An 11,905-nucleotide genomic window follows, 5' to 3' on the forward strand; every position below is an offset into this window, starting at 1 on the left:
ACTTCTGGAGCCATAGTTACTTCTTCCCTGCAGAGAGAAATAGAAAAGGTTGGTAACCTTAGCTGTGGCTGTACAATGTGCCAAAAGCAAAAATGTGTTATTCGCAGACTGATCAATGATAATAAATCATAACAAGAAAATCAATTGTTTCTTTGAATCAGGATTAAGAACAGCTAGAATTACTTGCAAAAATGCCACAAGCAGGCAAGAAATGCCAACACCATAAGCAGATGAACAAGTTAACATCAAGCGCTATAATGTCCTTCCCATTTTCTGATGGGTGGCAAATAAAAATACAGAAACAACATAGCAACTAGTTTTTCTGTGTCAAGTCTCTCCAATGTTTAAATTAGGTTCATAAATTAAATTAGACATGTTATTCTATACTAGTTGCTGTTAAAATCGAATGCTGTTTACTGCTCATATCAATATATTACGCAATTACATTTGTGGCTTCACCAGTGGTCATTAGTTTGCCTTTGGCATACCGTGTGGGATTTTTACACAGAAGCTATTTAAAACATATACCTTTCCCTATAAAGTCCAACCATGAAACCAGTGATTTGAAAGTATAACCTGCCAGAACTGCTTTTAAGAATAGTGTCCTGAAAACTTATAAGCTGTCAAAGTCAAATTACAAAGTTACAATCAATGAATATGAGTCTAGACTAGATATTATTTTGTGGAGGGAGAAATGTACATCTAAATCCTATCGATACATAGTGTTCTGGTATTCTCTACAGCTCTCTATGTCTGCTTTGTCTAGATGGCAGTTGGTTCCCACTGTGATCTCCAGAAGACTCTGTAAAAATTTATTGCAACAGTACAAGATGATCATATGAAAAATCTCGGGGCAAAACTCTGGCTGCTGTCACAACTTCATCCTCCATATGTTGGCAATTTTCAGGATGATTGGAAAAGTATTATTATTTATTTATAATCAGGATTTTTAAAAAATAAAGAGAAGCATTTGGCTTGGTTGGTTGTGTTTACCTTTCCTCCCTCTCCCTCGCTCTTTCCTTTTTCCTTTCTCTTTCTCTTTCCCTTTCACTTCCCTTTCCCTTTCTTTCTCCTTTTTATCTTTCCCCCTTTCCCCTCTCTTTCTCTTTTTTCTTTTTGCCTTTTCCTTTCTCTTTTTCCCTTTTTATCTTTTCCTTTTCCCCTTTCCCCTTTTTTTCCTTTCCCCTTTCCCTTTTTTTTTATTCTGTTTGGTTTTGTTTGTTTGTTTGTTTGGTTGGTTTTTTTTTGCTTTTACCACAGCCAAGTTTTGGGGGAGAGGTTGTAGGGTCTTTGGCACTTGTGGCAATGATCATCATGGAGGCTCAGGCAATGCTTACTGTAAGAACTCAAGCTGTAATTGATGGCGGTTGTTGAGGCTATTGGCAAAGACAATCTTTATCTTCAGCGTTCATTATTCAGTGAAGTTAAATGTGTTTTAACAATGTCAAGCAAAAGGCTTTGTCTGAGGTTAGAAAAAGTGGGCAAGGCATATTAAAGCAGAGGAGTCCATCTCAGCAAACCCACACCTAACCACAAGCACATTCTTTGTCCAGACAAAACATGTAGTTTTAAACAACAAACTTTTATTTTATTTTATTTTATTTTACTTTTTATTTATTTTATTTTATTTTATTTTATTTTATTTTATTTTATTTTATTCTGTTCAGGTTCTCCTAACATCTTCATCAGCATTGTTTCCAGAGTACAAGAAGTCACTGCACATCTCTTGCATTGATTTTTTTCTCTTATTATTTCCTCAGGGGACAAAAAAAATACCAAAACCAATAGTATTTATTCAAGTACTATTTCTCGCAAAAGCTTGGGTTCGTTCTGTATTTATTTTAAAACGTATATGTGATTGTGTATTTATGTGAGAGAAGGCAAGGTCAAAGAATATTGTGGCTTGCATAAGTAGCACTAGATGGTGCTGTGAAGAAAAATATCTAAGCTAGCTTTCAGCAGCCTAACTTGGGTGCTGAAATGTGGAGAGCCACATTCGTAAGCTGTATAAAGCAGATATACATTGATGTTTACGATTGCACTAGATTGCTTCCTTTAGGATTGGAAAGTGGTGAGAACCATAATCTGATCAGTTCTCAGGAGAGGTCAAGTTCCCCAGCCAAATGCCAGAAAAATGTAGATGTCATGTATGACCTTTACCTCAGAGTCACAGATGGCCGCTCAGCCAAGAACTGAAAGGCAGGACAGGATTTTAAAATCTATGGAACATCATTGTAGAGAATGGAACAAAGGTCTTACGGGTCTGTTGCCACCAAAGAGGTGCATGGTAGATCTGAAGTAATTAAGGCATCATGGTTTTTCTAGCCTGTTACAGATGCTATGAAAGCAGTGCCTACAATTGCTGCTAAGAGAGAGCTTCACGTGAGGAGGAAAAGTACTCCTCCATCCATTACTTTTACCCTCTTTCCTGACAGACACGATCACCTGCTCAGATGCAGTGAAGAATTTATCCAGCCCCCAGCCTTCGTCTCTTTTGGGGATTTTTCCTCTGTTCCAGCTCTCAGCATAGAGCATAAGCAGAGGAAAAGGTCTGAAAATGCAGCTGCAGTTTGTACTGTATAGGCTGCAACTGCCCAGGCTGATCTGCCTCTGCAGGCAGTGGTGCTGGCTGCATGCCTTCCAGGCTGGAGCAGTGCGGCAAAGTGCTGCAACTTACACCTTGAAGCCATCTATCCTGAGAACAGTCCAGGCCAGCGCTCGCCATGAGATGTCCATGCACCCCATTCAGCTGCTCTCAGCTTTGCAACTGGTCGAGTCCTGAACTGACACCAATCAAATCGTTTTCCCCCAGCACAAACGGTGCATTAGCTCATCACCTGGGAGGCAAGGCCAGCCCCACGAGGCGTCTATGCTCAACCCCTCTGCAACCATGTTAGACGTTTCCAGTGGCGTTGTCGTCTCCCTCGTCACCATCGATTCATTCAGAACAAGCTCCTTCTACGCTTTTTCTCCCTAGCTGCTTGGGTCTACCGCTTGAGTCTGGATCTATGAAAAATGGATTAATGCCATTTTATTTTATGTTGGTGTTATTCCTAAACTTCAAGAGGCATAATTTATTTTGCCATCTTTATGGTGTTCCCACTTATTCTTAAAGCACTTCTAAACACAGAAGATATACAGAAAGGCACTTAAATGTCTGGTGAGTGGGGTTTTTAAGTTAAAATTATAGTATTTTAATACTTTACAGGCAATGATCTCTTTGTAAAGTTTTCATAATGTCACAGAAGTTTATAGAGTAAATTAGTTTGACTTCACTCAGAGTGCTAACATTTATAAATCTACAGTGCTGCTTTTCTGAATATATTTACTGCTGCAGAGAGGAAGGGGGGATCAAAGGGCTCTAACACTTATTTCTGCCATCATTTCTCATCTTCAGCACAGTTTGAGTTTTGTATACATAGCAGTTTCCTGCTCCAGAGATGTCAGAAATTATCTGGAGCCTGTTTACAGGACATTCGAATAGGATATGGACAAACCTGCAAAAGAGTAGGTACTGCATATATTAAATATTAATGGCCCACATAAGTCACGAATCCAGGTTCACTTGCAGATTTATTGTATGCTGTATTTTGCAGTGTGGGCGTGGGAATAAAACTGGAATCTGTCTTTTCTGAGTGCATTTCTCTCCCACATATTATTTTAGCCTTGACAGTAATAAAAGGAGAGAAATAAACAGTGCAATATTAGTGACCAAAAGCATCAAAACACATGAAGAAAACGTCTAATTGTAAAAGATCACCAAAGTAATGGCAACAGTAATTTCTGTTTCTGTGTGGCTTGATGCCTTGAGACGTTAAATTCCCAGAGCTTGGGAGGAGTTTTGACTTCTTAATGTATCACGCCCATGAATCGCCAAGCCACCCAACAATGTACCCTTTTGCCCCTCAGCAAGAAGATCACCTATTTTTTAATTCATCAGGAGCATTGCCCACTCTAGGGTACTGCTATTTGAAAAGCTCCATCAGGCTGAGTCATTCCTCTCAGGAGAACTTCATGGTTTTGACAAAAAAGTTGATGTGACCCTTAGAAGTTAACCCCCTCCAAAACCCCAAATAACTAGAACCAATAATTTCTCAACCATTGTTTCTTGGCTGAGAGTTCATAATTTTTGAGAATTTGGGAGCGGTAGTACCATGAAGACCACATCCTGCCCTTATTGTCTCAGAAATTTCCCGTGTGATTAAATAAACCACCACCACAGCAATCTGAAGACTCACAGATGCTGTATTTCTGAGTGAGAGAGGGGTGGAATGAAGAATTTGCCCCCTCTATTATGTCTGGGTTTGGGCAACATTAAGTACAGCTGTAGTTAAACAATGAAGAAAAAAATGTTGTGACATATTCTTTGAATTTAGAATTGTTGGGGATTATTGCAGCCACTGGGCTTGATATTTTCTGTAGCACAGAGCAAAAATTTACCCACTTGTCTCTTCCTGGAGCCCAGCACACCTGAAGCACAGCATTCCTTCTGAAAGATATCTGGTCTTGACGTAAACACTTCCAGTATTAGCAAAAAAAGAACAAGTCTGTTCGTGCAATAATTACTGAACACTGTTAATAATAATAGAAATCTAATGACAGGAGTGACCTCCTGAGGTGACTGACATCTGGGCCATTCCTTTGACCTACAGCAAGCTTAGCTACACCTGCCTATGTGACTCCAGACAGCTCTGGCTAACCTGCTTTTAAAGATTTCCACTGCTGGCGGCTCCACAGCCTTCCTAGGAGGGTAGCATCTAGGACACAGTTGGGCCCTGGGGGCCATATTAAGGCCAGTGCTACAAAACAAACCTTATATTTCTTTTTTTAAAACATGAGAAGACATTTTTCACCTGGCAAACTATGGGAAGTTTTAGACTGCTGCTTTCTCTGCAGATGTCCATTTCTACATTTTACAACCTCGCCGCTGTTAAAAATCCGAGGCTCCACCAAATTGTCTGTTTGGCCGTAATTTGAGAAGGGTTTTTTTTCTAGGAAGTACGTTCAGTGGCTGTGGACTTTTGTGGGAATGAGAACTTCTCCATCATCTACCATGCAGACTTTGCTGTTCCTTCAAAGCCAGGGAAAGGGTGTTCTAAAGGGACTTTAAGGCTCTATCTTGTTTTGTAAGAGTTATGGAATAGAGCGATGTAATCACTTACAAGCTAAAATTCTGCTGTTACCAATAGGTGTTAAACAAATGTTATATGCTTTCTTCTGATCTTCTTCTAGCCTTATAGTCCTGAACTGCCAGTTTCATGCCTTCAGTCAAAAGAGAGCATTTAGAAAGCAAATGACCAAACAGTGGATACTTGTGAAAACCAGTCATGTTTCAGAAAGTCGCTGTGCATATATTTGGGGAGGTGGGAATTTTGGTTTTGAACATAGCTCCCTAGGCAGCTTCCTGCACAATCTGGCATTGTCAGAGAGCAAAAAAGAGATTTTAGGGGCTCACACAACTACTATGTTTCTTTAGTCGTAGAAGTACCCACGAATCAACAAAATCATGGCATTTACAAGCATCCTACCACCTTCGGTAGCGCTTTCGATGTTAGCATAGAAGGCAAAAGTGAACTTGTTAATCCTCATAAAATTGGAAAGAAATGGCTTTGTAACAGAAATTTGCAACATGTGAGGAAATAAGCAAATACACTTTTAAAACTACAGCACAGTGGGGTTTTGTTCCTTCCTCTTTTTAATTACCCTTTTTATTGTCTGAGTTAAATTTTAACAAGTAATTCAGTAGAGCACTGTGGTATTTTATTCATTACTGAATTATGATCCTATCAACAATGTTACATTTGTTATTATTGTTATTACTAATATTACTATTATATTCCTTTATCTTCATGACCACACAACACAGCTTCTGGAAAATAAGTGAATGCTAGCACTGCACCACCAGCAAAATATATACACGGAAATGTGACTAATATTTAAACATATGCATCTCTGTTCCACACCATACTTTAATATCATTTGTTTTTCTACTTTATGTGGTAATTTTATTTCTGTCCACAGGTAATTTAGAATTGCTTGCTACTTACATCATTAAACTCAGCCTGAATTATGCAGCTGGTGTCTGAGATCACCTACATTCTCGCTTTATGGTTTCACTGACTCTTCTTACAACATCAACGTATTTTTAATGAGGGAATGTAAAATATTTACTTGTAAACTCACTTGGCATCTTCTGTAATATAGTCAAGGAAAGAAAGTAAAAAAAGTGTGCATGCTACATAAGAATGTTACCAAGAATATTGCTGTAGCTGGACAGCAATACAGAGGACAGACTGAAACCACTAAAATGCAAGACTTAATATCAGAATTGGAATTTAGTTTTGAAAAAAGTGTTTTTCAGTCTCCTGGTATCGGAAAATAGTTACCAAGCAACACTGTAGATACTGGTAATGCAGGCAGATCTGCTCAAATAAAAAATATTCAAACCATTGTCATTGTCAGGGGAGCTATGTTATTGCTGGATTCATAACATTTGGTATCTGGATATTTTCATATTCTACTCCTTGAGCAAAAATCTCCTTTTCCTGAAGAAGGTGCCCTTAATGTTACTTCTGTTAGATTAAGCTTGCAGGGATATGCACCATCTGCTGTAGTTCCACCTGTATTTTGCTGGGCTGATATAGTAATGGATGCCAACCACTGAAGGGCAAATAGATGGTGAGTACATACACGGTATGTTTGAGAAGAAACAAAGGAATAGCTTTTTCCTAAGAACATTTTTGCAATGATTGGCATGGGTTTTCAGCAAAAGCCCATGTGTTCAATTCTCCAGTTATTCCTCAGGAAAATAGCAAATAAATGGGTTAGTTCCAGAATTATGTCCTTGTTACCTAGAATCAGTCTACATTTTAGAGGAAGCAGAGTATACAGCAAAATTGCTAAGAGTGTGTCTTGCAAGCTGGAAAAGAGTCATGCCACAGAGCCAGGGACCACTATTCCCTTGCCACGCGGCTTTGGGTAGATGCACCTAGGATGTTGTGGCAGATTGGATCAAACTGTTGGGAAAAGTCATAGTCCTTCAGGTTGGCTGCAAGAAGTTCTAGAGCTCCTGAAAGCAGATGGCTGAATTAATGGTCATCTCCAAACCCCGGAAAATTGTCCTTCTCCCTGTTTGATCCAAAGATGTGTGCAATTAGAACACCAGTGGTCAGAACAATGGACTTTCATTTCAATACCGTATTGGGCTGGAGTGTGTAGGTGACACAAAGTCATGCTGTAGGCACGCAGTGATGATTGTTCCAGAACAACCCAAGTATGTAAGGTAAGTCTAGCCTAAGGAAAGGCCCTGGAAGGCCCTTTCAGAAAGGAGATTTGATTCTGACAGCAATGGAATGAGTGTATGTTTTTCAATTCCTCGTGAAGTGATAAAAAGGGAGACTTTTCGTCTGTTCTTGAGAAGGAGCACAATTATCTATGAGTTATCTGGTGTCCTCATCGAGTTCTCCTTCCAGATGAAACAGACAGTAAGACCCTGCGTCTTTTGTTTGACTGCTTGAGCCAACTGGGGAAATGGTCCTGAGACCTGTGATAGAAGGAAGATAAAATGGCAAGAATTCAGGGAAGAGCTATAAAAAAATGACATCTGTTTGGAAGATCTGATTTACAGCAATAATACCCAATCTTCTCAACCTGTGTGTTGGACAAGTTGCTTCAAAAACTCCCTGAGCTACTCTCTGCACTTCAAAGGAGGATCTCCTGTTTTGTGCTTTTGCTGTGTGAAACAGCACACGGAGGACATTTACTTGTGGAGTTTGGGGCATCCCATTTCCAGCTGGCATCTGACTCTATGAAACAGTTAATATCTGGAGAAAGTTAAAAAAGCTTTATCTTGGGCTGAATCAGCAAGTTGTAACTGTCAGCTTCTGCAAACTGTTGTGGGGCCGGCAGTCGTGAAAGGCTGGGGGAGACAGGAGGGCAGTCTGCGTTTGCTGTTACCGGTCTCCGGATTCAAACAAAACAAATGAAGCAGCCGGGGCTGCTCTACTCACCCCAGCAGTGCAAAAAGCAGAAAACAGCAACAGCCAGCAGGGAGGGAATGTTTGCTTTCTAGCTCCTCTCTCCTGTGCAGGCAAAGGAAGCTGGAGAAGCTAGCAACCTCTCTGTTCCACTTTTAAATTTGGGCTGAAGGAGATGCATCCATTTTAACACACAGCTCTGAGAACATCTTTTCAAATGGCAGCGACACCTTTCTTAATGCAAATGCTTCTAAGGGCCACAGTTTAGATCCTCAAGGGCCGCATGCTGTGGGCAATTAAAAGGTTCTGATAAACGTAAAGGCGATCTTTTATCACAGCCATCTCTCTCCATAAGCAGTGGTAAGAGTATCCCTCTTAGAGGATGATAAACATGCTAAGCTGATGATTACAATTTTTAACGGCAAACCCTGTGACAGAAAGCCACACTGCTGATCTTATCTTGTAAAGATGCTACATGCTGTATGTGTCTGAACTTCTGTCTATGCCTACATTCTTATAGTGCAGAGAGAAAATTATTTGTTACAGTATTTGTACCCAATTTAATTTGAGAAATCAGTGAGTAGGAGGAGAGAGTGGAAGGAGCCAGGGGGGCTGGGGGGGGGGGGGGGGAGCAGGACCCGCTCCATTTACAGCTCTTAAAAATAGCATGCAAAGCCAGAAACTCATATAAAACCGAACTAGCCATCATCCACACGCAATGCATTTCCAAACAGAGGATATCTGCAGTACTTCCCAATTATGTTCAGTTCACTGCAGCAGGTGACCCCAATTTCTTTGAAAAATCTTTATAACAGTTCTTTTCAGAAAACCTGCATGGGGTGCTGAGGATAAAAGTCAAGGCCATAGAGTTTCACTTACTTGGGCTTCCTTCAAATAAAAGTGTGCGTATTACACAGCCAGGGAGAGAGCTGGAGGACGAAGATGTGACACCTGCACATGAACATTTAAAGCCAGTGGCAAGATGAGCTGAAGATTATCAAAATGAAATTTTGAGATGTCTGTTGTATTCACCACCTGGAGGGCCTATGCCCTGCCTCTATTTCTTTCTCTTATTGCTCCCATACGCCCCGTGGCTGCTGTGAGGTGGCCCTGCCCTTGGCAGCCTGGTGGGGCCAATGCTGCCCGGGGTCCCTGGCAGTGGTGATGTTGCCCTGCCGGCTACTGCACGCGAGGGTATGTCAAGGCCCCCGCACTGGGGGGACTCAGCAGCCCTGCTGCAGCAGGAAGGCCCGTGCTTGCCCCAACAGCATACAGCCATGCCCTATGGCTGTTCTCCTGAATGCTTTGGCTCCTGCCTGGCCCATCCATAGGGTGGGCTCCATGGCATGTAACCTTCTTGGAGTGTGACTCCACAGGAGCTTTACGGGGAGGCCCTGGATGGGGATGGAGCCGTAATGGCCTAGGGGGGGAGGGCCTGAGAGGAATGTCTGTACTTGACTAAGTGCTTTTCTAGCTGTACATCTCTGCCCTTGTTAAAAGACAGGGCTCACTTTGGTTTCGTGGGTGTTTTCAGAGCAACGCAATGGAGAACATGACTGTTTTTACTTAAAAATTATTTTAGTGATGTTGATGTGAAAATGACGCAATGTAACACAAAGGGCACAAATGAAATTTGCTGATGACACTGTGAGGAGGCACCAGTGTAAAGAGCATCAGGCTGTCATGGTAGGGCAACTGGATGACCTCAAGGGAAAAGGTAATAGTAGTAGAATTAAATTTTATAGTACAGAGTGTAAATGGGCTTGGGCTTGGGGACTATTATCACTTTTTTGCTTTATACTGGGAGCTCATTAGCTAGGGATGACTGACGCTGAGAAGGATCTGGGTGTATCGGCCATGACACAACTGAGAGCCACCAGTACTGTGAAAAGGCAATGGTAATCCAAAATGCCTGTGACAGGATATTTTCAGTAGAGATGAGAGAGAGTTCATGCCATTTTACAAGGTACTGCTGAGACCTCATCTGCAATACTATCTCCAGTTTTAATCAGCCATATCTAAGAAAGATGAATTCAAATGGGAGCAGTTTGCAATGAAAGGCTAGGAGGTGTCTGAAAATGGAGGGAAAAAAAAGGTTGAAAATCACCATGCTGGAGGAAAGTGTCAAACTGAGTTGGAATTTGTCTTATTCATTACTTCATCTCTATTTTTTGTTTTGTTTTGCTTTAGCACTGGACATTTAAATGCTAGATAAACAAAATACAATTTGTTTTACAACGGAGACTGTCTCCTCTATCAATTTGCAATAAAAACAATGTGTGTAGCTTTGTGCTAAAATGGCCAATTTAAATTGGATTCCAAAGTTATAGTTCAGTCATCAGCTTGAAGTTTGTTGCAACATGGGCCTGAATACCTAAAATCATTTCCAGTGGTCCATAAATCACTTTATGGAATTTGGAAGTGTGTACAGGAATGGTTCCCTAGCCAGCAGAAGTTAATGAAAATGAAAAAAAAAAAAAAAAAGAAAAAGAAAAAGAAAAAGGAGAATTTATGTATTTTCATAGCAACCTTAATTCATTGTTATACCTACTAGAACATATAGTATTCTTATGCAACCATGATTGTACTTCATCATCCTTGTTACTCCACCACACACTTTCTGGCTAATTTACCCTCTTTTCACTGCTTTCCACACAGATACCATCCGCATGGCGTGGCAGGCTCATGCTCTCTGACCTGAAGCTGGAACAGGACATCTTGGCCATAAACTGAAACCAAGCAGGAGCAGGAGCCAAAACCTCACGGCTGTCTCCTCTCTTGCCCTTTGCCCTGGGTCTCTCCGGAGGCCTGGAGCCGAGGGGTGGCAGGGTGCGGGGGCTCAGCGGTGCCCGAATCTCTCCCCAGCTGCCCTGTGGTCAGTGTGGGACCCCAGAAGCTCATGAGGGTGCCATCCATCCCTGGCCTGATGGTGCTCAGCTCCCACAGAGCCGGTCTGGAGACACGTGTCAGTGGGTGACTCACGGCTTCAGCTCTGCTATATCCAGGGGACGGGAGGGAGTTGAACTGTTGCTGTTGACTGAGCGCTGTTTCCCAAAATTTCTGTCCATTTTCCGTGGACTGGCTGAGGAGGGAAAAATCTCTGAGGATGGTCTCGCTGGTTTTCTTCTCCACAGCTTTTCACATGAAGAGTGAATTTTACTTTTTTGCACAGAGATTCTATTCCTAATTCTGAAAACTGCTGCGCTTCCTCATTTTTGGGATTGGGCCATCTGTTTACAATAAGAAAGGTACCGGATGTTAACGTCAAGTAAACAGTGATCTTTTCTTGGAAGCTGCCTGGTTTCCCCAGGTTTGCATCCACCCTCTCTCCACACAAGCTTTGAACACGAGTGGTGGTTCCTGTGAGATGCATCCCAGTTACTTGGTCTTTCCACTTACTGCCAAAATACCCTGTGTTTAAAGGAATTCCAGGCAATTTTGATGGAACACTTAAATAAATGAAAGGTCTAAAGTACCATTTTATTAAATAAACAACAAGCGAACAGGCATTTTCTTAAAGGCATGTCAGGGCAGGGAGCAGGCTGCAGCCCGCATGAGTAACCCTGTGTCCTGCTCTCCTCTGCCCTTTTCCTGAGGCACCCTCACTGCCTCTCCCTTCTCACATAACCTGACGTGCATCTGCTGTTTGACTAAAATTTGGGTATTCCGGTTGTGTGACAGGTGTGTGTGGCCATATTTAAGGAGCGCCATATCCTTTATAGCATGTAACAGCAAATTCCTTCCCTGTGGTGTTATCTGTCCAGATGGCTTACCCAAAATTACTGGAGGCATTTGGGGTGTAGGAGTACCTGCATTTTGATCAGCTATCAGCTGATGTCCTGTCCTATAATAGAGGATGGGAATGGTCAGACAACCTTCCCATACCTCTACACAGCGTGCAAGCTGTGCCTCAGTCAAAAGGTTGGACT

The 11,905-nt window shown here is 41.7% G+C and overlaps 1 long non-coding RNA gene across 2 annotated transcripts in view; it reads left to right on the plus strand.

Annotated features, from left to right (window-relative positions):
• The window catches only part of LOC142604211 (uncharacterized), a 61,873-nt gene extending 55,962 nt beyond the window's left edge, over positions 1 to 5,911 (plus strand). For both annotated transcript variants that reach the window (XR_012838098.1, XR_012838099.1), the window contains exon 4: positions 767 to 5,911. This is a non-coding gene — a long non-coding RNA (uncharacterized LOC142604211). The remainder of the gene's footprint in view (positions 1 to 766) is intronic.
• The last annotated feature ends 5,994 nt before the right edge of the window (positions 5,912 to 11,905 follow it).

The sequence above is a fragment of the Balearica regulorum genome, chromosome 1 (genome assembly GCF_011004875.1).
Source record: "Balearica regulorum gibbericeps isolate bBalReg1 chromosome 1, bBalReg1.pri, whole genome shotgun sequence".
In the NCBI taxonomy this organism is placed as follows: Eukaryota; Metazoa; Chordata; class Aves; order Gruiformes; family Gruidae; genus Balearica; species Balearica regulorum.